A 25,110-nucleotide genomic window follows, 5' to 3' on the forward strand; every position below is an offset into this window, starting at 1 on the left:
ACAAAACAAGGCATAAAGAAAAAAATTTAAACTATTTTCAATCACATCACTCAATAAGAACTCACAAGAATCCCTGCTAACATTTTTATGAGTTTCCTTATGGATATTTTTCTATACATATCCAATTTTTTACAAATATTAGGCCATAAGCAATGTTCTGCTTTTTATGTAAGGTGGGCATTTCTCCATGTCATTAGATATTGAAAACTGTGATTACAGAATTTATGTTTAATATCTTAAATACAGTACTGTATCATCTTATTAGTGCTTTGAGGCATCTTTGCTCTCTGAATTTTGCTAGATGAGCTACTATTTGCATTTATCTTCTCCAGCATTTTAGGTTAATAACTCTCTACTGGGATGTTCTGTCACCTGGTCTACCTGGTTTAACTCATTAAATATTGAAATCTGGCATACTTGTATCATAGTGAAGAATAGCACAGGGGTGCTTTCCACACACAAAAGAATCCCTCCTCTATCTGTGTGGTTTCCGCAGCTGCTCTCCATCTCTGTGGGACATTGAGGAGCTGTCTGAGTATGCTGTGTTGTCTTCTGTGTTGTGTAACTGCTCTCAGAGGTTCTAATTTCCCTTGCCATTAAGGAAATATGACATCCTTTAACAGTGTCCTTTGGCTCCTTCCGGTCAATCACAGCACCATCATGCTTGGTGCAGTCAGTCATGGAGGTTTCATATATGCCAACCTTGAGACACCATGACATATAAAAGAACATGAAATAACAAAGACCTGCTTCCATTGTGAAGTTGAGTCAAACTACATCTCGAGAAAAAGAAATCAGCCAAAGGCATAGTAATTTGCTGAACACAGTTTACATTTTTTATTTTTAAGCTACACAAATGAACTGTTTGTAAAAAATAATTATTTTATTGAGATATAATTGGCATATAACAGTTTCAGGTGTACAACATAATGATTTGCTATTTGTATATACAGCAAAATGTTTACCACAATAAGTCTAGTTAACATCCATCATGACACATAGTTACAATATTTTTCTTGTGACAAGAACTTTTGATATCTGCTGTCTAAGCAACTTTCAAATATTCAATACAGTATTATTTCAGAACTCATTTCTGAAGAGTATAGAAATGCGTAAGTTAAATGGAAAAGTTACTGAGCTCTATAATCACACTCTTCAAGAATAACCACTGTAAACAGTTGGCATTTTTTAGACCTTTTCCTTGCTCTTGGCCATACAAACTACAAATTCTTCTGGCTCAGAAACTATATCATAATTTAAGTCAAAGAGAACTCCATGCTTTAAAGCTTTTTCATAAAAACTCAGTTGTAAAAACAATCCCTGCTCTTTGTAAAAATTTGAAACAATATAGATGTACATGAAGTACTAATGCCCCTCTGCTTTTAACAGTCTGGTGGTATCAACTGTAGATATTTTTCCTATGTATGTCCAAGCAATTACTTATGTACATACTAGTAACTGTTATACTGAAAGAGCAGGACACATAAAATGCAAATAGTATAAAACACCTTCCAGTCCCAGTTCAAATCTCCCCTGTGGGGTGATCTTGCTCCTTGGATAAAGTTTAAGGCATATCCCATGACTTTACTGATCACAATTACATATTAAAAATCCTCTAGTCATTTCTTGTCACAAAACAAACCATTGGGAATACATCAATACAGTTCCTTTAATGTGGGTAATGCCTCCCACCACCCAATCTCTTGCACTCTCTCCCCACCCTCCAACTTCTGCCTCTGTTCTTACAGCTCCAAGTTCTTTCTGCTGAGGAGCCCTTGCCCCTGTCAGAAAGTGCCCAGACCAGCCCCCTCCTGAAGGAATGTGGAGTCACATCTGGTCCACAGAAACACATACCTCTCCAATGCAACAACTCCTAGAAATTTACCAAAGTATATCCATGCATGTGCCAAAAGACATTTATTCAGGGATACACAAGCAGCAAAAGACAAGGAAAGGCTCATCAAAAGGAGACTGATTAAATATGTCATAGTATTATGTTGAACCACCTGAAATTGCTCAAATTTGTTATTTTCTGCCTCTAGAAACTGTAATTTCACATGGTTCAATCTAATAGCTTTATCCATACAAAGCAGTTATATGCACTGATAGTCAAATATATAAATTTATTTATTTATTAATTCATTCATTTGTTATAGGCCGTTTTGTGCCTTCCCCAAATACACATGTTGAAGTCCTAACCCCCAATACTTCAGAATGTGACTGTATTTGAGAATGGGATCTTTAAAGATGTAATTAAGTTAACATGGGGTCATTAGGGTAGGCTCAAATCCAATATGACTGGTGCTCTTATAAGAAAAGGAGATTAGAACATAGACCAAACAGACATAGAGACAACCACATGAAGACACAGCGGGAAAGCAACCATCTAAAAGCCAAGAAGCAGCTTCAGAAGAAACTAAACCTGCTGACACCTTGATCTTAGACTGAGCCTCCAGAACTGTAAGAAAATTAATTTTTCTGTTTAAGCCATCCAGTCTGTGTATTTTGTTACAGCAGCCCTAGTAAACACATATAAACATATATATATATATATTTACACACACACACACACACATATGTACAGTACTATGTAGGCAATATATTACAAGTTTACTTATAACATACATACATACACACACATGAATATATGTAATATATACCTGTAACATATATATACACATACACACATATATATATATTCATATACACATACATATTCATATACATATGTGTGTATGTGTATATATGTTACAAGTAAACTTGTAATATAATACTTATCCTTTGGGATGGGGAGAACATGTTAATAAATGCACAGAATTTCTCTGGAAGGATTGCCCTTCAGGAGGGGAACTGGGGAATAGGGTACAAGGGAGACCTACTGTATATCCTCATATGCAATTTTAATTTTGCCACATGTACACATTATGAATTAATCTTTGTCTTTCTAATAAATGCATTTAAGACTGTATTTCCTCAAGGTACAAGTTGGTCCACAGCCCATAGATTTTGATATGTAATATTTTCAATAGTTATTAATTTCTAAATAGTATACAGTTTTAGTTACATTTTACAATCATTTTTATATTTTTCAATTTTTTTAAACTTTATTATAATTGGGGGGTAATTAGGTTTATTTATTTATTTAACTTTTAACAGAGGTACTGGGAATTGAACCTAGAACCTCATGCATGCTAAGTAAATCATTTTTAAATGCTATACTGAAAAACAAATAGTAAACATTACTCCTAACCCTGTCCTTTTTTTGGAGGAGGAAAATTAAAGTCTCCATTACCACCTATTCAGTTCCACCCTTTCCAGTTGCTAGTCAATTTGACACCAAATTTCTTTCTTTCTACAAAGTTATTTACATGTACATATAATTACTTGCACATAAATTTATAAAAATGGAGCCATGCTCTATGTCACTCTGAAATATGCTTAGTTTTTACTTAGAAATACATTATGGACATCTTTTCAGGTAAGTACATATCAATTTAACTTATTCTTTTTAATACCTGCATAGCATTATGCAGCATGGATGAGCCATAATTTATTTGTTTCCCATTGATGAATACCCCTTTTACCCCTCTTCCTTTTTTTATTTCTGAGACTTTTTGCTTGTTTTGCTATTAAAAACAATGCTGACAAAAAAGGGCTGCAATCAACATCTCTCTTTTTTTTTCCAGTTGAAAGCAACAAAAAATATCTTATTGCTTAACTTTCACCTCCATGATGACTGGTGAGGCTGAATACCCTTTCACATGTTATGAATCATTTATATTTCTTTTTCTGTTGTCTTTATTATCTTGACTTTTTCTTTCTTATAATTTCAACTTTTATATCCTCTTCAAACTGAGTTAAAGTAAAAAGTTTTCCTAGTATCATAGCAGTTTTATTTCTTCTTTTTTGGTTCCCTTTTTTTGTTAATTGTGTGCATGTGTGTGTGTGAACTGTTTCCTTGCAACATGACTGGCAATAAATAATTTTCAATTTTCAGAATTTGAGATTTTCTTTGTAGCCCTCTTACATGATATATTTTTGTTAAGTGTTATATGAGTATTTAAGAAGAGTGTATTTTTAGCTCCTTAGGTATAAAGTTTTATCAACTATTTTTAAAAGTTTGTTGTCTGGAATTAAACTTTGAAAACAAATTACTATGCATTTTCTTCCATTCAACATTTGCCTGGAGTGTGTATGTGTGTATTTTATTTTTAACCTTTCTGCATTATTTTGTTTATATTTGTCAAAAATAACACATATCTGGAGATTTGTTTTTACACAATTTAAAAGCTTTGTTTTTAAAAATGAGAATGTATTACAGTCACATTTATTTTAACTATTGCTATATTTGGTCATACTTTGCTCTTTCTCTCTTCCCTCCTCCACTGTTTTTACTTTTCCTTGGCTGATTTTTTGTTTCTCTCTATTTTCCTCAGAGTCTTTTTCCTCTTATATCTACTCTATTCATAAATAACCTTAACAATTTTAAGAAACACAGTGAAGTGGACATTTGTTCGATATCTTCTCCTGTCCACCTCATGAAGTTCCCCTCCCCAGCACAGCCCCTGTGCTTCAGTAAATGGGCCCTAGTAGGTCTTGGCAAATGATTTTTTTCTGACCACAGTGATTGGTCTCAGACTGGTCCAGTTAAAGCAAAGCTCAGGACTTTTCTTTGACAATGTGGGTTCCCAATTTAAAGAGAGAGCATGTAACTCCAAATACTTAACTTGCAGGCATCTTGCAAAAGAGGGAAGTCAGTCTGAGGATAAAACTGACACATAAAGAAAAGCAAAGCTGACAGGACAATGCTAAGAGAATAGGAATCACATTCCAGTAACTTAAAATATAGTAATATTAAATTTAAATATATTTTTTTCAATTAAAAACAGTATCTATGGTCTCCTCCTCTACAACTACAGAAGCTGAACATACTCTAATTCTTACCACCAACTGTCCACCATCCCCCTCTGCCTGGGATTCACTGAAATTGTGCAGAATTTTAGCTCTGGGGTGTTAGTTCTCCTCCTAGATACATATTTCATGTCCAACAGCTCATAATTTTCTTCTTTGTTCTTTTGTACCACATTTTGGAAGAACTCCTTGGCCTGATCTTCTAGCTCATAATTAGTCATCTATGACAACCATGCTGCCTGCTATTGAAGTTTTCATTTCAGAAAATATGTTTTCAATTTCTAAAAACCTTCTTATTCTTGTTTCTTTTTAATAGCACTCCATTGCTATTTTATGGAAATTATATTCTCTAAAATCTTTGAGGATATTTTTGAAGATCAAATATTATCTTTTATGTATTACATTGAATTTGTTTCCTCAAAGATCAATTTCTCTATGTGTTCAGCTTGGTGTCCCTCTTTCATCCTGCTGATTTTCCTGAAATATTTAGCAGGTCTCGGTTAGCCAAACTGGTAGCGAAAGTTGGTTTTCCCAGCACAGTGATTCTCAAGTCTGGATATGCTGTAGAAGTCACCTTTCTAAAAAAAGCTCCGTGATTTTAATGTGCATCCACCACTAAGAACCACTGCTTTAACATATGTGAATATCACTCTTATCTAGTAGCTTAGCCCGTTAAGAAAACATTGCAATTAGCTGTTTTAATTAGTCCTAGTACAGCTGTTCTGAAGTCCAGCTGTTTCGATCACTGTTACCATCTGAATGCATCCCCTTCAAAATTCATATGTTGAAATCCTAATCCCTAAGGTGATGGTCTAAGGAAGTGGGACCTTTGGGAGATGATTAAGTCATGAGGGCAGAACTCGCATGAATGGGATTGGTGCCCTTATAAAAGAAGGCCCGGAGCGCTTGCTTGCCCCTTGCACCACATGAGGATGCAGCAAGAAAACAGGCAGTCTGCCACTCGGAAGAAGCCTTCACCAGAACCCAGCAGTGCTGGCACCCTGATCGGGACTTCTGGCCTCCAGAACTGTGAGAAATAAGTTTCCGCTGTGCCACCCAGTCTATGGTACTTTGTTATAGCAACCAAAATGGATAGCTGAGATAACCAACTCAACTTTCAGTCTCTGAGCTTTAGGGTCTTCTGGAATTGTGTTGAGAAAACTCACCTTTTTAGTGTTTCCCCTGTACTGGGTTGCAGATTTCTCCATATTGTAAGGTTTTCCATCAACCTGATCCTTAATGCTTTTCATTTTTCATAAAGCCCTCAATGTTTCAGATCTTTAGATGATATCTTTCCCAGCTTTTCAAACTAACAAGGATGTGTCCTTACTCTCCCATTTTTAAATTCTTTTTGTTACTGAACTAGATTTTTTTCATTATACAAATTAAACATCCTTATATTACTTACATTATTCTGAAGGATTTAAGTTGTAAAAGAAGTAGTCTTCCCCTATCAACTGTCCTCCTCAAACTTCCTAACACTACTCAAGTGGTCACAGCTATGTTCCTGTTCTTCCCTTTCCACACTCTAGTCCTTGGAAGCGAGTATTAAGTCTAGCCCACGCTCAAGGAGAGGGGCATTAATCTCCAACTCTTGGAGAAAGGAATATCTAAATACACATTTTCTAGAATTCTTCTGCAAAGAAGATTTGTCTCCTCTCCTCCATTTATTTATTTAGTCACTTATATCATTATGGACTCACAATATTTATTTTATTCTTTTTAATGCTGTATTTATTATTCAAATTATTCAAGCTTTGGCCATTGGGTACTCTGGTGTCCTTTTCACATGCCCCTCACCTTCCCCCACCCCTGCTTTTTAGTACTTCCTTACTTTTTGGCACTGCAAGATGCTCCAGACTCGTCTTGTGATATATATATATTCTATTGGTTCTGTTTCTCTGGAAAACCATGACTAATATCATGAGTAATCAATGAGTATGTTGATGAAGGAATGAGTCTAACAGGGGCAAAGTAAAGAAATTTTACTGTTATCAGTAATACAGACCCTCTCAAGGCCCCCCATATTCTTTACTTCACATGAATGAATGAATGGTAGAGTGGTATGGGACTAGCCTTAGATATCAGACCAAGGATCAAATCTCAAAGTTGACATTTACTAGCTATTTGGTTTTAAAATAAGTATTCCTTGAAGTCTTAGCATCCTCACATTTAAAATTGGGAGATGATCACGAACCCCTCAAAGAACTGTTACGAGTTTACATGATAATACATTTAATGGGTCAAAGTTTCTGGTACATAGCAAGAGCTCAATACATGCTTGCTGCCTTTCTTCCATTTCACCCCTCCTCCTCCCCCAATTCACTGGGAAGATGAAGGTCATCTGGTTCGAGTTCCTTAACTGGATCCTACATGTACCATAACAGACCTCTGTCTATACATCTATCCTTTCAGCTTAGCAGAACATCCTAAAGCTAACTCCATCATCTGTAGACAGGGATTCTATTCTTGATCTTTTCCTCTTTAGCACTTTATTTCCTCCTTAACTATTCCTCTCTTGCTTCCAAAACACAAAGAGTTTCCTCATATTGAACAAGAATTTACTGCCTTTTCTGTCAATCATTCTGTTTCTCTCCTCCTGTTCCTGTGAAACTTCTCACCTTTCCTTCACTGGCCAATCCCTCCTAAACCCATGGCAGTATGCCTTTCGATCGCTCCTGTCAGCTGAAAATGCTTTCTTAGAGATTGGGGACTAGTTTTCACCAGACCAGAGGTCTTTTCTCTGTCTTCCTTCTCCTCTCTGCAGGATGTGAGGCTGCTAATCTCTCCCTTTTCTTGAAATTCTCTCTCCCAGGCTGTCTTCCTCTCCTCCAATTGTGCATCATCTTTCTCTAACAGGAATCCTTGTCTTTCTCTCACTTTGACTTCCAAGGCTGAATGCTTTTTTTCTATTTGCTTTCTCCTTACAAAGTTTCAAGTTGTTTCTGTGTAAGGGCTGTTTATGTTTTTACAATAAAGCTATCTTTCAACACTGCTCTTGTTCCAAATCCCTGGTTAGGCAAAGCTCTTTTCAGAATCATTCATTTCCAAACCAATGAACAAGTCTGTCTGCAACATGTTAAATGGCCTTGAGTCTTAAGAGACCTGCTTCCAATTTCTCCAATTTATCATTGACACCAAAACTTTAATCTGGCTCTAAACCCCAAAATAATCTTCAGCTCTTCTCACCGAATCCTATCAATTTTTTTCCCCACAATGTTCATCTCCTCATGTTTGTTACTACCCCCTTAGATGAGTCCCCATTTTACACAAGTCTGGCTCTTAACAGTCTTTTGCTCCAGTCTTTTCCCTATCCTTCAATGGTTCTGCACTCCAGTATCTCAGTAACCCTTCTGTTGCACGGTATCCCATCAAGTGCTTCTCCTGCTCCAGAATCGACAGTACCATTTCCCAAGATCTACTGTATCAAATCCAGACTCCTGGATCCTAGCTCTCATGACTCTGCCTGACTCTACCTTTGTCACTGACCGGCCTCACTCATCCACTTCCCCCTAGGACAGCACGCATAGGAGCAGGGCTAAATAGCAAATCATGTCATCTACTCTTCCTTCCTCTCTCTCTGATTCAGAAAGACTCTTCCCTGTGCTTCTTATCAGCTAGTGTATTTCTTGCTAAGTCTGTGTATTTTCCCCCTGAAATAATCTTTCCACTTTGCTCTGCTTATCTAAATCCTATTAAACTCTTCAAAGCCAAGTGCAAGTCTGTCCTCCTCTAGGAAACCTTCCCTAATATTTCCAGCTAACACCTTCTACCTTCGTTCTGGAATCTATCACTCCAACTTCTTAGCCATCTTGTTACAAAAAACATATTGTTTCTCTCACATATTATTAACCTCTCCTTCCCTATTAGTGCTTTTACATTAAAATATATTATTCCTTTTTTCCATTTAAAAGACCCAGAATTTTTTTCTTTCTTTTTCTGACCTTGCCACAGCTCCTTAGGTGTTCCCATTCTTTTCTCCCTCCCTACCGTCAGGCTCCTTGAACAGGTAATTTATACCCACTGCCCTTTCTTTCTCACTTCCATTCACTCTTGCACATGCTCTACCACTGAGCTATACCCTCCCCCACCCCTTCACTCTTCAACTCCCTGTTACCTGGTTTTTATTCCTAAAACTGCTTACATCAAGCTCACCAAAAGATCTCCACCCTGCCAGATCCCATGAACTCTGTAGGAAATACCTTATTTGGGGGCTTCTGGCAGCAATACCTCGCTTTTCCTTTGGTGAGCTTCTCTGCCTCACTCCTGGGGTCTGACAGGACCATCAAACATGGGCTCACCTCTGAGGTGGGCACAGGGCTGACCCTAAGACTGTGCACAAGGAGGAAAACTGTCTGAGGCCAAGTTAGCCCCACAGATCATGTGACCCTAGAAGCTGCTTTCTGTGGTCTTCCCAAGGCTTTATCATTCATTCTACGTTTCTTCACTTCTGTGAGTTTACCCAGGACCTACCCATCAACTGCCATCTGCTTACATTAGTCAAAGGCAATTTCTGTTGCTCATAACCAAAGCAAAATGGGTCCTGCAAGTGGAGTAGAGGTAGAAGTGGTACCTCTCATGGTTACATTACAAATTTCTTCTCCCTGTCCCCTTCACTATGGCTTCTGCTGCTTAAGAAACTACATTAGCTAAGGGGAGAATGCTTTTGCCAAGGGATCCTACAATGACTTCATTAATTTGGAGGGAACAATGTCTGGGGCTCTTCGTGCAGCCAGGCAACAGATAAAAGGGAAGTTACAAGGACCAGAGATGGGAGTTGGGAGAACCCTGGGGCACCTCTTTTTCCTAAATAGCACTACAGTTATTTACTACTGCTACACTACATAGACAAGACCTGCAAGGGCTCAGACCTCTCAGGAATAAAAGTTTGCAAACCACATGTGTCTGACTCTAAAGTCTACGCATACCACTCTCTACTGATGTCAATCCACCTGCAGCTCCTTAATCAAGACATGCCATCTCTCATGGCCATACCTTTGTACCTGTTACTCCATTTGGAATGCTCATATCAACCTTCTTACTGGGAACTTCTACTTATCCTCTTTGAAACCTTCTCTGATCCTTGGAAGTTAGTCCCAAACATCCTGACATAATACATACTCCACCGTGTCTTAACATGAAATACACTCTATATGCTTATTAGCTTCTCCCACTAGCCTGTAAGGTTCTAAATGGTAGAAGCTACATCTTCCAAATTTCTATCCTCAACAATTAGTACTGAGTATGGGGGTAATAAATGTCTATTGAAAGAATATCTGATCTACCTTAATTTCCAATGTTATTAATCATTGCATCATCAATTTTGAGTACTTATGTTTAAATTAGTTAATGAATAATGTATTTAATCCTTTAATTGTTTGATATGATGTTCTCCAATTCTCCTAATAAGTCTAAAAACTTTTAAGACCTTAGTTCACACCATTTACTACTTTCATATTCTCTTTAGCACCTAAGAGTAATGGGCACATGGTAAATATTCAATAAATTCTTGATGAACTGAATTAAAAACACAGTATTAGCACATTAATGGGAGCAACTTATCATGCCCTACTGATCTAAGTAAAAGATCTGGCCTTCTGAAGTAGTGCAATTGTACCAATACGGAAAATTTAATGAGAAAAAGAAAAATTATCCAATTGGACAGTTAACAGCTTTTCTCTTAGAGTTCCACAAATATTTTATGGATAACTAGAGTCAACTTCTAGAGCTCAGAGTAAAAGACTCAAGGTATATATCTCCATGCATACTGGCAGGAAGATTACATGTTTAAGGGGTCTATCACAATCATAATTACTTAAATTCCACTAATCCTTAACAAGTCCATAATAGGGGTATAGGACAAAGAATTTAATAGCAAAAGCAATTAATGCCAAATCAACCTATGCTAAAGATGTATATGGCCATTCTTGCATAATTTATAACAAAACAGACATTTACCCATTCAACATTTTTGCAGTGACTACTAATGACAACTGCTATATTAGGTCCCAGAAATACAAAGATGAAGAAAACACAGTTCCTATGTTGGTGGGGTTCTAGCTCCACCATGTTGCAATGGTGTTTAAGAGTACAATTAAATGGTACCTCCTGGAGTTGCTCAAACATGGATGATCTGGGTAGCAGCCTGGTGGAGAAGGTGGATAAACACATACTTAAAGGCAATGTGTGTTAACAGAGAAATAAGTACAAGCTGTTATGGGCCACTGAAGAGAAAACAATTAACCTACTGGAGAAATCAGGAAAAGATATGGAAGAAACTGACATCCATACAAGAATTCAATGTGAATTAAGGTATGAGGAAGCTACCCAGACAGAAACATCTGGGATGGACTCTAACCTGAAACTACAGTTGCAGGCAGAATTGGAGGGTTTCAAAGCAAACCAATCCAATTGAAAGCAAATTGCTGCAGAAGAGCAAAAAATAAAATACTCTTGGCCATTAAGTTTGAGAATGAAACACATATCCAAAAGAAGTTAAACTACCACATGTTGTAAGCATAAAGGGAGTCTGTTAAACAGTATATAGAATGAAAGTTCAAAGGAAGCCAATCACTAAGAGAGAGAGCTGTCCAGGAAAACCTTAATTAGAGCAGAATTGGAAATACTACTGATGGGGAGAGGAAGTACAGGGAGGGGCATCCACATGCCTAGGAAGACAAATGTCATTAGCAAAAGCAGGAACCTGAACTGCCTATGTGTGGGACCACAGGGAGGTTCATGTTGGGAAGCAGGTGGGGGGTAAGTTGGACACGTGAGTGAAGGCCTAATTTAGAAGAGCCTGGAACACAAGCGTGGTAGATTGGACATTATTCTAGACACACAGCAAGTAGTTCTCAACACTGACTGCTGAGTAAAAACACCTAGGGAGCTTTAAAAAGTACACCTATGGCTGAGGTCACCCCATATCAAAAGAGAATCTCTGGGGGGAGCAGCCTGGGCATTAACATGTAAAAGCACTAAGATGATTCTACCGAACAGCTGAACAGTGAACAGTCGGGATGGAGACTCACGGGGTTAAGAAGACAGAAAGGGAAGGCATGGCAGATATCGTTAAGACTAAAACTTGATAAACCCTGTTTATAAGCAACAGTTTTGAGCTGACTGCCTATTGAAGCTTATCTTCTAACCTGAGTTAAACATTCTGTTTTCTTAGTGTTTCTTTTCCTTTGTTGACAATGCCAAACTCTGAAAATAGGAAAACAGCCCATTAATTTCTCTTGTGTGACTGTTTCACCATACAGCTCACAACTTCAGAATTTTATTCCATGATGTCCCACAAACAACTAACATAAAAAGCAATTATTTCAATCCTATGCTGCCCTTATATCTCTGCAATGAGGTGCTTTTATTGTAAGGAATGTTCTAGGCTGCATTCACGTTTGGATTTTATAAAACTTCTCTTTTAAATAAGAGAGCATGTAATACCTATGTGTATAAAATTGCTTGTACTAGAGCAAAATGTAAGATTAAGTAGTCATTCTTTACACTCTTCCTGCGATAGGATTCTGTTCCTAGTTTCAGATGATTACAAAGTATTTTGCTTATTTTGTAACAAATTATCAAATACTTTTGCAGTACTTCACAAATAAAGGGAAACAACAAATGTATCCCATACAGTAACTCTGTACTACATCAAAGTGTCCTGTGTAGGAGGAAAAAGTCATCAAGGTGATTATAAAGTTTGACAGCCTGTTGATCCTTCTAAAAGCAGGTTTGCTTGTCTGCTTGTTTTTTTTGTTTTGTTTTGTTTTTTACGAAAAAGCAAGGTACAAAATATGCTTCAGAATCCATGTTACTCACGGAAGGGTTTATTCAAGAAATATGCATTTTGTTTATAAGTAAGCAACTGTCTTTGTTATGCAAACTTCAGTTAGCCACAACTGTCTTGTTTTGTGTGGCGTTAAGTCAACATATCTACTTAATAGTAAAAATGGCAGGAGAACATAAGTTGGAAGTCTATAGCTGGGATCCCACGTGTAGGTTTATTCCCAGATAAAGTTAATAAATTCGAAGGACCGTATCTCAGTGTGTAACCATAGTGAGGGGGAGTGGGGAAGAGGAAAAGGGGGCAATGAGTATAGGAGAACTCAACAATCACAGTGTTAAACAGGAGTCCAAAAATATTTCCTCATAAACATGGAACTAGATTTCAAGAGTTGGCCATTCGCTTGTACCGCTCCTATTCAGTAAGGAAAAGAAAGGCTTCTAAAAAGAAGACGAAAGCCTAACTCTCCGACATAGGTGTTAGAGTTAAAAAGCAAGTCACTGGAGTCTGACCAGTGGGTCCGAAGGAAATTCGGAGGGCAAGGAAAGAAGAGGAGATGAAGGAGACAGGAAAAGGTGAAGGTGGCGGGCAAAGGCCATCCGGTGTGAACCTGGATGCCCAGCTCTTTATGCCCCGGGCAGCGTGGAGGCTCTCTCGCCCCGCGGGCATCGGGGGGTCGGGACGCAGCGCGAGCCCCCCACAGGCCTGGCACCAGGGGGCGCGGGGCGTCTGGAGGTCGGGGAGAAGAGGGGTGCGCGCACCTTCCGCGCTCGCGCCCCACCGGGCTCCGTGCGCAGGGGTCCCCAGGAAGAAGGCACACTTTGCGCAGCCCTTGCCTCCGGGTGCAGGGAGGGGGTGGGTGGAGCAGAGCCCGGGGCCGCCCCCCGGAGCCGCCCCCGCAGCCCCGGCCCCGGCCCCCGGCCCTGGCTGTCAGCGGCCCCCTCCCGCAGTCACTCACCCGCGGGCTGCGTGGTCTTGGCCGCGGCGGCGGCGGCGGTGGCGGCGGCGACCCCCGCCTGGGTCATGATCTCAGGCGGGTACGGCAGGGGTGTCCGACCACCCGGGCGAATCTCTCCGTCCGCGGCCGCCGCCTGCTCCTCTGGGGCTGGGGGAGCGCGGGCCCAAGCCCTCCTCTCCCCCCGCCCCCGCCGCCTCTTCTTGCGGCCACCGCCGCCGCTGCGAGCTCTAGCCCTCAAGGCCGGAGACCCGGCAGCAGCGCGGCCTCAACTTTCCCAGCCCCCCTCCCCCCGCCCCTCCCCGTCCCTCACCACCCCTCCCGCGGCCGCCGCTGGGCAAGCGAACAGCCTACCCTGGGTGCGCTGCGGTCCCGCCCCTGCCATTCAGCCCACCAACCCGGACCCGGGGAGGCTGCCATGATAGCCAATCAGGACCCGAGACGCTGTTGCGCTAGGCTAGAGGGCGGGAGGAGGTGGAGGGAAAACCGAAGAGCGAACGGGCCTCGGGCGGCCCAATGAGGAGGGCCGGGGGGCGGAGGTGTGCAAGTTGGGTTGAAGGAACAGGAAATATTCTTAAAGGTAGAATGATGGGCAGGACGGAAAGCCAGTACGTGAATGGGAAAGAGGTGGGCCTGGTTCCTTAAAGGGGACGCCTTGAGAATCTAGCAAAAGAGGTGTTTTAAGAAACTTCTTTGTATCCTGTTTTCTGTTCTGTTTTCTACGTCTTCGATAGGAGTTTGGGACTGGAACAACTGAAAAGGAAGAGGGCACAGAAAACTTTCAAGAACGATTAGAGAGCTCCTCTTAGCCTAGAGGGCAGGAAGGCGGCATGATACCTCTGAAACAGGAGGTGGGGAAGAGAAGAGATTGAGGACGCCTCCCGCTGCCCCTTCACTGAAAGATCGTTGCCGACCTGAAGCTGCTGGAACTTGTAGGCTGTGGTCATCTGTCGTTTTTCATTTGCCGCAAAGACGGATTCCTGCGAATTGGAGATGACCGTGTTCAGCAATGTCTTGGTGGCCTTCTAGCTGGGGGAAGAGAGTATGTGGCATTGGGGGATGGGGTTTGAAACTTCAAGCTTGGGATTCTAGAAACCTAGATCTGGGAGATATAGCGCCGCCGTGACCGAATGGAAACCCAAGGGTCTCTAACTCCAAGATGGGTTTGGGGCCCTGGAGCTGTGGTTACAACTCCTTTTTCCCTGGTTTCACTTCATATTTCATAATTCCTCCCCTCCTGAAACAGGTGTCCTCCACCTAGCGGTGGTTGAAGATTTCCTAGCGCTTCCACAACCAGGTTATAAATGTCCCAGATGCTACATGTCCAAGGGCTAGACCAGATAACTTCCAGAAGGTGCACGCAGAGCATGGCATAGTGGGAATTACTTGAGCCTTTCTGCAGAGGAAGCTGACCTTGTATGGGATAAAGGGTAAAGTTAAACAGTAACCACACCTTATGTTTGTACAGCAGTTTAAAAGCTATGATGAAACAGAAGGTCTCAGTGTTACTTACAAACTACTGCACTGTAAACAGTCTAGAAATTTTCTTTAACTCCTGCATCTTGGCATACGAAGTTCTAATTAGTCTCTGAGTGGATTTAGCACACTCAAATCAAAGCTGCAGATGAGAAGGACCCTAGGATTCAGAGCCTAATAGTAATGCTAATAGGACCTCCATGAATTTGTATTAGTTAGCATGTCTAGCTGTTGGAAATTTACATTGTGATCAGAATATAAGGTATTCTGATTTAAAAACTATTCTGGTTAATACATACCATACCTAGGGTGTGTATGATTTTCTAAGCAACTATGATGCATCGAGTTTAAAGTAAAATAAATAGTTTTTTGATGGTTCAGAAAACAGACATTAAGAGATTCTTTAGACTACCGTTAAAAACATACATTAATACCTTTCAGGCACAATTTAGGTGTGTTAAGAGAAATTTATATTTAATAAAAGGTCTGAATGTTAGCTTTTTCATTTAAAAAATGAAGCCCAAATCATGGATCTTTTCATTGACTTTGCTTATTCAACATTGGTGTACTGCTCAAGATATGAGAGGATAATATCGAATAATCCACCAGTTTTCAGGCTGACTGACATGCTTATAGTGCCTACACATATAAACTATGGTGGCCAAATGAAACTGGTCTCTGCCTCCAGGCCAAGTCCATTTTCACAGGGCTCGAGTGAATCTGATTTTCACCCACATAGTTAAGACCTTTCAGTGGCTCTAATACTCTTTGCATGACTTAAAAGCCTCTTGCTTTTATCTCCAGTTTCATTTCGTGGTATCTCTTTTTTTTCCTACTCCTGGGGATTAATGACTAGTGGAGGGGGCCCGCTGACAGCTGGGCCAGGGCCAGGCTGCGGGGACAGCTCTGAGCCCTGTTCTACCCACCTATTCCCTGTTTCCAGAGGCCAGGGAGGGCTGAGCAGTGTGCCTCCTTCCGGAGGACCTCTGTGTGCAGACCCTGTTTGGGCGTGACCGTAAGAGTGCACGCACCCCTCTTCTTCTCGTCCTTGCCCCCAGGTGCCAGGCCCGTGGAGGACAGGGGCTCACTCTGTGCATGGGGTTAGATAGGCTCCTTGCTTGCATCTTGTTTTTAGACATTTTCAGAAATGAATGGCAGCGGTCAACTGTTTTGCAAAGTGGCTGTAATATTCTGCATTTTCAACAGCAATATATGCAGATTCCAGGTACTCCACATCATCACCAATCCTTGATATTGTCAGTCTTTTTAATTCTAGCCCTTATAGTAGGTGTTGAAGTGGTCTCTTGTATTTTAATTTGCACTTCTCTAAGTACTAGTGTGTTGTGCATATGTTCATGTATTTATTGGACAGTTACATATCTTCTTTGGTAAAGTGTTCAAATCTTTAGCCCATTTAAAAATCATGATGCCTGCCTTATTATTGAATTGTAAATGCTCTATATATTATGGATAAAAGTTCTTTCTCAGATGTACGTTGTGCAGATATTTTCACCTAGTCTATATCTTGAAAAACAAAATTGCTTTTTTGAGGTATGATTGATCTACAATAAACTGAACATATTTAAAATGTACAGCGTGGCAAGTTTTGACGTTTGTAAACATCTGTGAACCATCTCCACAATCAAAAATGGACATATCCATCCTGCTCTCAGTTTTCCTTCTTTCACTCCTTCCTCTTGCCCTCATCCTGTTCTCCAGGCAACCACTAACCTGTTTTGTCACTATACATTCGTTTCACTTTCTAGAATTTTATATAAATGGATTTTTCCCATTTATACTCACTTCTGTTTACTTTCAATCAGCATACTTTTTTTTTTTGATATTCATCCCCTCTGTTGTGTGTATCAGTAATTCATTAGCTTTTGTTGCTAGGTAGTATTCCATTGTTTGGATATATTGTATATATTCACATTGGTGGACAGTTGTATTGTTTTTGGGTTTTGACTATTACAAATAAAGATGCTAGAACATTTGTGTACAAATCTTTGTAGGATATCTACTTTCATTTTCCTTGGGTAATACTTGGGTAAATATCCAGTGGAATGGCTGAGTCAGAATCTAAATGTACCTTTTTAAAAAAATTGCCAAACTATTTTCCAAACATTTTATATTCCCACTAGTAGAGTATGAGATTTCTGAATTGTACCATCTCCTTGTCAACACTTAATATGGTAAGTCTTTTAAAATTTTAGTCATTCTAATAGGTGTATAGTGGTATTTCATTGTGACTTTAATTAGTATTTCCCTAATGGCTGATGATACTGAGCATCTTTTCATGTACTTATCAACTATTTGTATATCTTTTGTGAAGTTATGTTTAAATTTTTTGCCCATGTTAATTGGGTTGTTCATTATATATTGAGTTTTAAGAGTTTTTTTTTTTTTAATGAATTCTGGATACATATCCTTTATCAGATATGTGATATGCAATATATTCTCCCAGTTCTGGGTTGTCATTTTATTCTCTTAATATTGTTTTTCAAATAGTAGTTCTTAATTTTAAGTCCAATTTATCAAATATTTCTTTTATTAATTGTGCTTATGGGATCATACCTAAGAAATCTTTGACTAACATAAGGTCACACAGATTTTTCTTCTGTTCAAGAAGTTTTATAGTTTTGTTTTATATTTAGATCCATGGTGCATTTTAAATTATTACATATTGTGGGAGTATGGATCAAAACTTGTATTGTATTGGTAATATGGATTATATTTTTGTATTGGGAAATCCAGCTTTTCAAGTACCAGTTGTAAAGATTGTCCTTCCTCCTCTGAGTTGTCTTTGGGCAAAAATTAATTGACCATGTATGTGCAGCCCATATTTCTAGACTCTATTCTGTTCCATTGATCTATTTGTCAATCTTGACACCAATACTGCACTGTTTTTTGTTTTGTCTTTTAAAATTTATTTTTTAATTGAGGTATACTTGATTTACAATGTGTTAGTTCACATGTACAGCAAAATGACTGTTATACATATACATGTATGTTCTTTTTGAGATTCTTTTCCACTATAGGTTATTACAAGATATTGAATATAGTTCCCACTGCTAAACAGTAGGTCCTTGTTGTTTATGTATTATATATATCATACCACACTGTTTTAATTGGTGCAGCTTTATAAGCCTTGAAGTCAGGTAGTGTAACTTCTCCAATTTTCTTGTTCTTTAAAAATTTGTTTTCACTATTCTAGGTCCTTTGCATTTCCATTTAAGCTTGTCAAGTTAAAAAAAAAAAAGCCTGCTAGAATCTTAACTGGAATTTACAATTCAATGTGGGGAGAAATTATAACTTAGTATTGTCTTTTGATTCATGAATGTGTTCTCTCCATTCATTTGTGTCTTTTAATGTTTCTCCTAGGATTGCTTTATAGCTTTCTGTATACAGGTTTTACATATATTTGCTAAATTTATCCATAAATATCTCATATGTTTATGCTATTGTAAATTTTTTTAGTTTAAATTTCTAGTTTTTATAGCTGGAAAAACAATTGATATTTGTATACTATGGCCTTGTTGTACTAACTTACTAGTCCTAGCAGTTTTTTTTGTCATAGTATTTTTTACTTCATCATGTTATCTGCAAATGAAGACCATTTTCTTTCTTTCTATGCAATCTGCATGCTTATTATTTCTTTTTCTTGTCTTACTGTACTGGCTAGGGCTTCCAGTGCAACATTATATAGAAGAGGTGAAAGGAGTTATCCTTGTCTTCTTCCCAATCTCACATATAAAGCATGAAGTTTTTCACTATTAAGTATGATGGCAGCTGTAGGCTTTTTATAGATGACCTTCCCAAATTAAATTCTTTTTTATTCTTTTGTCACTGAAAGTTTTTGCCATGAATGAATGTTGAATTTTTTTCTGCAGCTATTGAGATAATCATGACTGATATTGTTTACTGTTTTCTTGTAATGTCTTTGCCTGGTTTTGGTACCAGTATAATGCTGTTCTCATAATATGAATTAGGCAATCAATATTCATTTCTCTACTATTTTCTTGAAGAGTGTAGAATTGGTATTATTTCTTCCTTAAATGCTTAATAGAATTCACAAGAAAAGCCACTTGGACCTGAAATTTTTTTTTTGTGGGACTACAAATTCAATTTCTTTCATACAGTTAAAGCTATTCAAATTACCTTTTTAAAAATATATTTGACTTTTTTTTGGTAGCAGCTTGAGATATAATTCACATACCATACAATTCACCCACTATGGCTGAATAATATACCATTTTATCGATAGGAAATACTTTGATAATCATTCAGGTAATGAACATTGGGTTGCATCTACTCTTTGGCTACTATGAGTAACACTGCTATGAACAGTCATGTATGAGTTTTTGTGTGAATGTATGTTTTCTCTTGAAATTATATACCTATATACCTAGGAGTGGAATTGTGGAGTCATATGGTGACTCTATGTTTAACCTTTTGAAAGAACTTCTAGACTCTTTTTGGGTAACCTGAATGATTGGCATCGTTCAAAAAATTTGTCCATGTCATTTAAGTTGTTGAATTTATTGAATAAAATTGCTTGCAATATTCCTATTATCTTTTTATTGACAGTAAGTTCTGAAGTGACGTCCTCTCTTTCATTACTGATGTTGGTAATTTGTGTCTTCTCTGTAAGGGGTTGGGGTGGGGATTGGTCAGTCTGGTTAGAGGGTAAGTTTATCGATTTTATTTTTTCAAAGAAGTAGCTTTTGGTTTCATATAGTTTTTCTACTCTTTATTATTTTCAATTTTATGACTTTCTGCTCTTTATTTCCTTCTTTCAGCTTACTTTACTGAACTGGCTCTGAAATGGCTCTTCTTTTTTGGTTTCTTAAGGTGAAAGCTTAGGTCTTTGATTCAAGATCCCATATACAAGCAACAAGGATCTACTGTGTAGCACAGGGAACTATATTCAGTATCTTATAACAACTATCATGGAAAACAATCTGAATCACTTTGCTGTGCACCTGAAACAATACTGTAAATCAACTATACTTCAAAAAAAAATCTCATATACACATTTAATGCTATATATTATCTTTTAGTTTTATCCAAGAGCTTTGATATATTTTCATTTTCCTTCTCTTCAAATTTTTTCTAATTTCTACTGCAATACCTTCTTAAGACACCTAAGTTATTTTGAAGTGTGTTGTTTAATTTCCAAATATTTGGGAGATTTTTTCCAGATTTATTATTTTCTTATTTAATTCTGGTGTGGTTAAAGGACATCATTTGCATGTATCAATCCTCTTTTATTATATTGTGACTTACTGTTTACCAAGAGTTTGAAATCTCCAGTTGTAATTGTGGATTTGCCTATTTCTCGTCAGTTTTTTCATCATATATTTTGAAGCTATGTTGTTATGGTCATACTCATTTAAGATTATAGTCTCTTGGTAAATTATCCTTTACCATAAACATCCCTCTTTATTTCCTGGAAATACATTTTGTTCCAAAATTTACTTTGGTGTAATTTAGTCACTCCAGCTTTCCTTTGATTAGTGTGCATGGTATATCTTTTCCATCCTTTTTCTTCTAACTTACGGGTTCACTTATATTTAACATGGGTTTCTTATAGGTAACATGTTTTTGGCTTTTTCAATCCAGTATGAAAAATCTCTGCCTTTTAATTGGTGTGTTTAGACTATTTACATTCAATATAATGATCAATAGGGTTGTATTTGAAGTTTCCATCTTACTATTTGTCCTATCTCTCCTTTGTTTTGTACAATTTTACACCTTGCCTTCTTCCACTTTAATATTGTTCTTTGTAAAAGCTGGGTAATATGGAAATGTGGTATTTCAACTTTTCCCTTATTAGTCAGCATTTTGGTTGCTTCTAGTTACTTACTGTGAACATTATCATACAGGTGGCTGGCTTCCCTCCATTTAACCCCAGTTTGGCCTCTTAACTGTGACCTTGATAAAGTTACCTTCTCTAAGCCCATTTCTGAACCTGTAAAATGGAGCTAATGAAAGTTTCTACCAAAAAACATTGTTGTATGAGTTAAATAACTTATATAAGAGCATCAATCATAGTGCCTGATTCTTGGTAACCCTTCAATAAATGTTACAGTAGCCAGTGAATCCAATGCAAGACAGTGGGTTAGGCCTGGCAGTACATAAATATTTTCAAATTCCCCTCACTTAGGCAAAAATAAAGCCATAGTTTTGTGAATTGCCTTATTAGAGTTCCTTTTTCCATTATTAATTGTATTTCCTTTGTGAATTACGTCCTTTCACTAGGAAAAGATTTCAATGTCTTTCTTAGATATGAGCTCTTTAAACAGAGTAACTTTGAATGCAACATTTTGTAGGCCTTTTAAATACACATTATTTGTAATTTTGTTAAATCTGACCATATTTTTAAAACTCTGTGATTTTTATAACTTACCTGAAGGATATGCCTGTGAGAATTTTTAAAAACTTCACTGTTTTGCAGACATTTTTATAGGCATTTTATATTTACATTCATGAATGTCGTATATCACTTTATCTCTTCCATTAGTTTATTCACCAAGTTTCAAAGGAACTTCATGTCTTGTATAAACTCATAGTTTCTACGAATTCCTGATACTTGTGTCTAGTTTTTATTAAATTTAGTTGGTTCTGTATTGAAATGTTGCTGAGATACCATGGGCTTTTCAGTTCCAAAGATTTTACAGTGACTATTGCCCCCTACCTTTAGGTATTAAAAGAGTAATACCAACATTTGTTTTGTATTGAAAGCCAAAGTAAAAATTGACTTGAATGTTTTCTCTAAAATTCTGTAGTTTATTACGCCTCCCAATCCAACACAGTATCTCATGGCAACTGGAATAATGAAACAATGTCATGTTTGTTTCCTACCTGACTGATCACAGGGCAGGGCCATGCCCCTCTCTTTCACTGCTGTACTGTCAGTGCCTGAGCCCTTGTGGGTACACTCCCTGACCAAATCTCTGTACTGAATTCTACAAGTTACAGGAACATTTTTTTTTAAAGGACTGGCAGTAATCCAGGAACCATTCTCTAAATTTGTCCCAGGTTACATATTATTAGCTGGATTTTGATTTGGAGGAGAGACACTATACTAGTTTACATAGGGAAAGAGGGCTTGGCGAGAGGAAGCTTTCAAGTATGTGGCAGTTTCGTTGTTAAAACTACACTAAACTAAACACAACCAACTAAATAACACAAGTCTGAGGAAATGTGCACAGTATAAACAAAGGTCATATAGACTTGCTTATATGTAAAATAAATGAATTGAATCAAGTCCCTAATAGGTGGTCATTCCTAATGTCAGTCATCAGGGGACAAAGTTTGTGTTAGAGAATAGAAACCAAAATGATGAAGACCTAGGGAGGAAGAAATTTACTCTTTGGATCCTGATGCTAAAGGTCAAATTGTGTGGAAGATCTTTCCTAACTTGGCTGATAATATAATCTCCAGCTAAAATGCAGTTGAGCTGGTCTGCTGTTTCTAAATTGTAGCTTTCTCAAGGCAGTTTACAATGGGATAGGCTCAGTCCAGGGGGACAAACAGCAGCTCCACAATGTAGGTTGTATGGTCTCTGTTATATAAATTCTGAATTTGTATACCTTTTGCACTCCTTTTCATACTTTTAGTCTCAGCTCTTCTATGGGAATTAGGCTTGTTTATACTCAAACCAATGTTAAAAGAAATCAAGTCAGTGTACAGAATATTCCTCTCCACTAAGTTTCTTTCGAAGTTAAATTCAAGACCCTTGGAGACCGCGGCTGTTATTTTAGTAAAGCTGGCCTCTACTTAGACATGAATTCTACATAAATTAGAATTTTACTTCCCTTTAAAGAGACCATGATTATCTGCCTGGTTCATTTACACATCCCTAGAGCTTAAAATAGCAGGTGCTCAATAAACTCAAAAACAATTTACGTCAGCGAAAGGCAGATAACTTTCACACAAAGGAGATGGTAAGGATAAAGTTATGAAACTGCTTTTAGGGTGCTATAATAAAGCCCTCATCTTACCAGATTTTACTGTTCTGTATACTAATTACTTTAAGTTGTGTATTCAAATTTCACCTGCATAAGCAGCTATGCTTATATTACCTGTCTTATTTTAGTACAGACAGTTTGATTTTACTTTAGTATACAGCCTGCTAGTGACGAATAGGATTCAAGATTGTTCAAATACTCATAGAGAACTTTTAATATTGCCAATTTGGTTTCTAAAAGATGAACTAACTAGATGAGCTCATAAGTTTGGTCAAGGAAACGAAGAAAAACATTGTATCCTGCACCTCCTCTATAGTTAAATTAACTTTTAAGCAGAGTACCTTCTTTCCTTAAAATGGTATATAGCTTCCTGTGCCCTTTCAAAGGTATTAATTTTTACATTAAAAACAAAGAAAAACATTATAGTCAGGTATCTTTTTGAAGCTCAGCGATTTAACACACGATTTAATTTATATTACTTAGATTCCTTTATAAACTCATATGTCTTGAGTTTTTGAAGATAGCAAATAAGAGTAAAAGCTGTGACTAAATTCAGCTATGCAGCAAATTACTTTCAATAAATCAGGAAAATTTAATTCAAAGTCCACAAATTCCAAAACATCCCTTCTCCCCTATAGACTGTATCTTCCCAAATGTTGGACTTAAGCTTCCATCACAAATTAATGTAAAACAGGCCATATTTCTTTGAGATTTAAATTCTAGGCTGTTAAAGCAGTTATTGATTCTTACTAACTTTATGCTCTCAACTATTCCTGAAGCGGACTTTGATTCTAGATGAATAGTTTTCACTGAGGAAACTGTTTTAAATTTAGAGAATTGGAAAGGTTGAGAACTTCTGTCCCAGTAACAGATTTCGTATTCTCTGACTTCACATTCCTCAATGTTCTATCAAAATAACTACACATACATTTAAAAATCTGACTCAAGGCCTTTTTTCCATAGGGCTATGCTACTTGGCTGTATCTTAAACTAGGACTAAATTCCTATAGTACAGCATTGTAAGGGAAGTCCAATTCAGGACCCTCTGCCACACGGTTTATTTCCCGAAAAAATTCTCATAGGCTCACCACTCCTACTCACTACAGTACCCAACTTCCCAGGAATGTTCACATCACACAGCTAGAAAAGCACCTATCTGGGAAATGGATTAGTGTTATGAGCCCACCTAGCTGAAAAACTCAATTATAAGAGCAGAACTATTAGGCCCACTCCCTATTTCTTTAACATTCTGAATAACAGCGCTTTCTAACCTTCATTTAGCAAATTAAGCCCTTTAGAAGAGTCTTTTCCAACTTTCTTGCTTTGGTTGTCAACAAAGTCCAACATTTTCTCCAAGCATAATGTGGTAGCCAGGTCCACTGATCTCCACCTTCTGGTATTAATATCCTGTGTATTCTCCTCCCAAACTGTACCAGGCTGGTACAATAGTTAGTCTGTGTAACTAACGAAATATGGCAGAAATAATAGGTATGTTATTCTGAAGGTAGGTCATACAAGCGTATGGTTTCTGCTCACTCTCTTGGATCACTTGCTCTGGGGCAAGCCAGCTGCCAGCTGTTAAGACAGGCAGCCCTGTGGAGACACCCACATAGTGAGGAACTGAGTTCCTCCAATAGCCAAGTGAGTCAGTCATCTCAGAAGTGGCTCACCCAGCCCTAGTCAAGCCTTCAAGATGATGTAGCCCTGGCTGACAGTTCTGTAACCCGATGAGACCTCAAGCCAGAGCCATCCAGCTAAGCTGCCCTTGGACTGCAGATTCAGAAACTATATACGACGATAAATGTTTGTTGTTTTAAGCTGTCAAATTTTGGGATTATGTGATTAAGACACATCTGACAAAGATCACCCATTGTTTCTTGAATGGAATAAGCAAAACTCTAATTCTAACCCTTTTTACTAAGATATTGAGTTAATTTTGTTAAAGACAAAATTCTAAATTCATGTTTGTTTGATACTCAGAAAAAAACTTAAAAAATAATTCCCAATTC

General features: G+C 38.0%; 1 protein-coding gene across 2 annotated transcripts in view; it reads right to left on the minus strand.

Moving 5' to 3' along the window:
* USF3 (upstream transcription factor family member 3) overlaps nucleotides 1-13,969 on the minus strand; it is a 48,651-nt gene extending 34,682 nt beyond the window's left edge. The window contains exon 1 of one of the 2 annotated variants that reach the window (XM_074363721.1): nucleotides 13,656-13,969. The gene's annotated coding sequence lies outside the window, so the exon portion shown is untranslated. The remainder of the gene's footprint in view (nucleotides 1-13,655) is intronic. The other variant, XM_074363710.1, reaches the window with a different exon arrangement.
* Nucleotides 13,970-25,110: the final 11,141 nt, after the last annotated feature.

Source organism: Camelus bactrianus, chromosome 1 (genome assembly GCF_048773025.1).
Source record: "Camelus bactrianus isolate YW-2024 breed Bactrian camel chromosome 1, ASM4877302v1, whole genome shotgun sequence".
NCBI lineage: Eukaryota > Metazoa > Chordata > Mammalia > Artiodactyla > Camelidae > Camelus > Camelus bactrianus.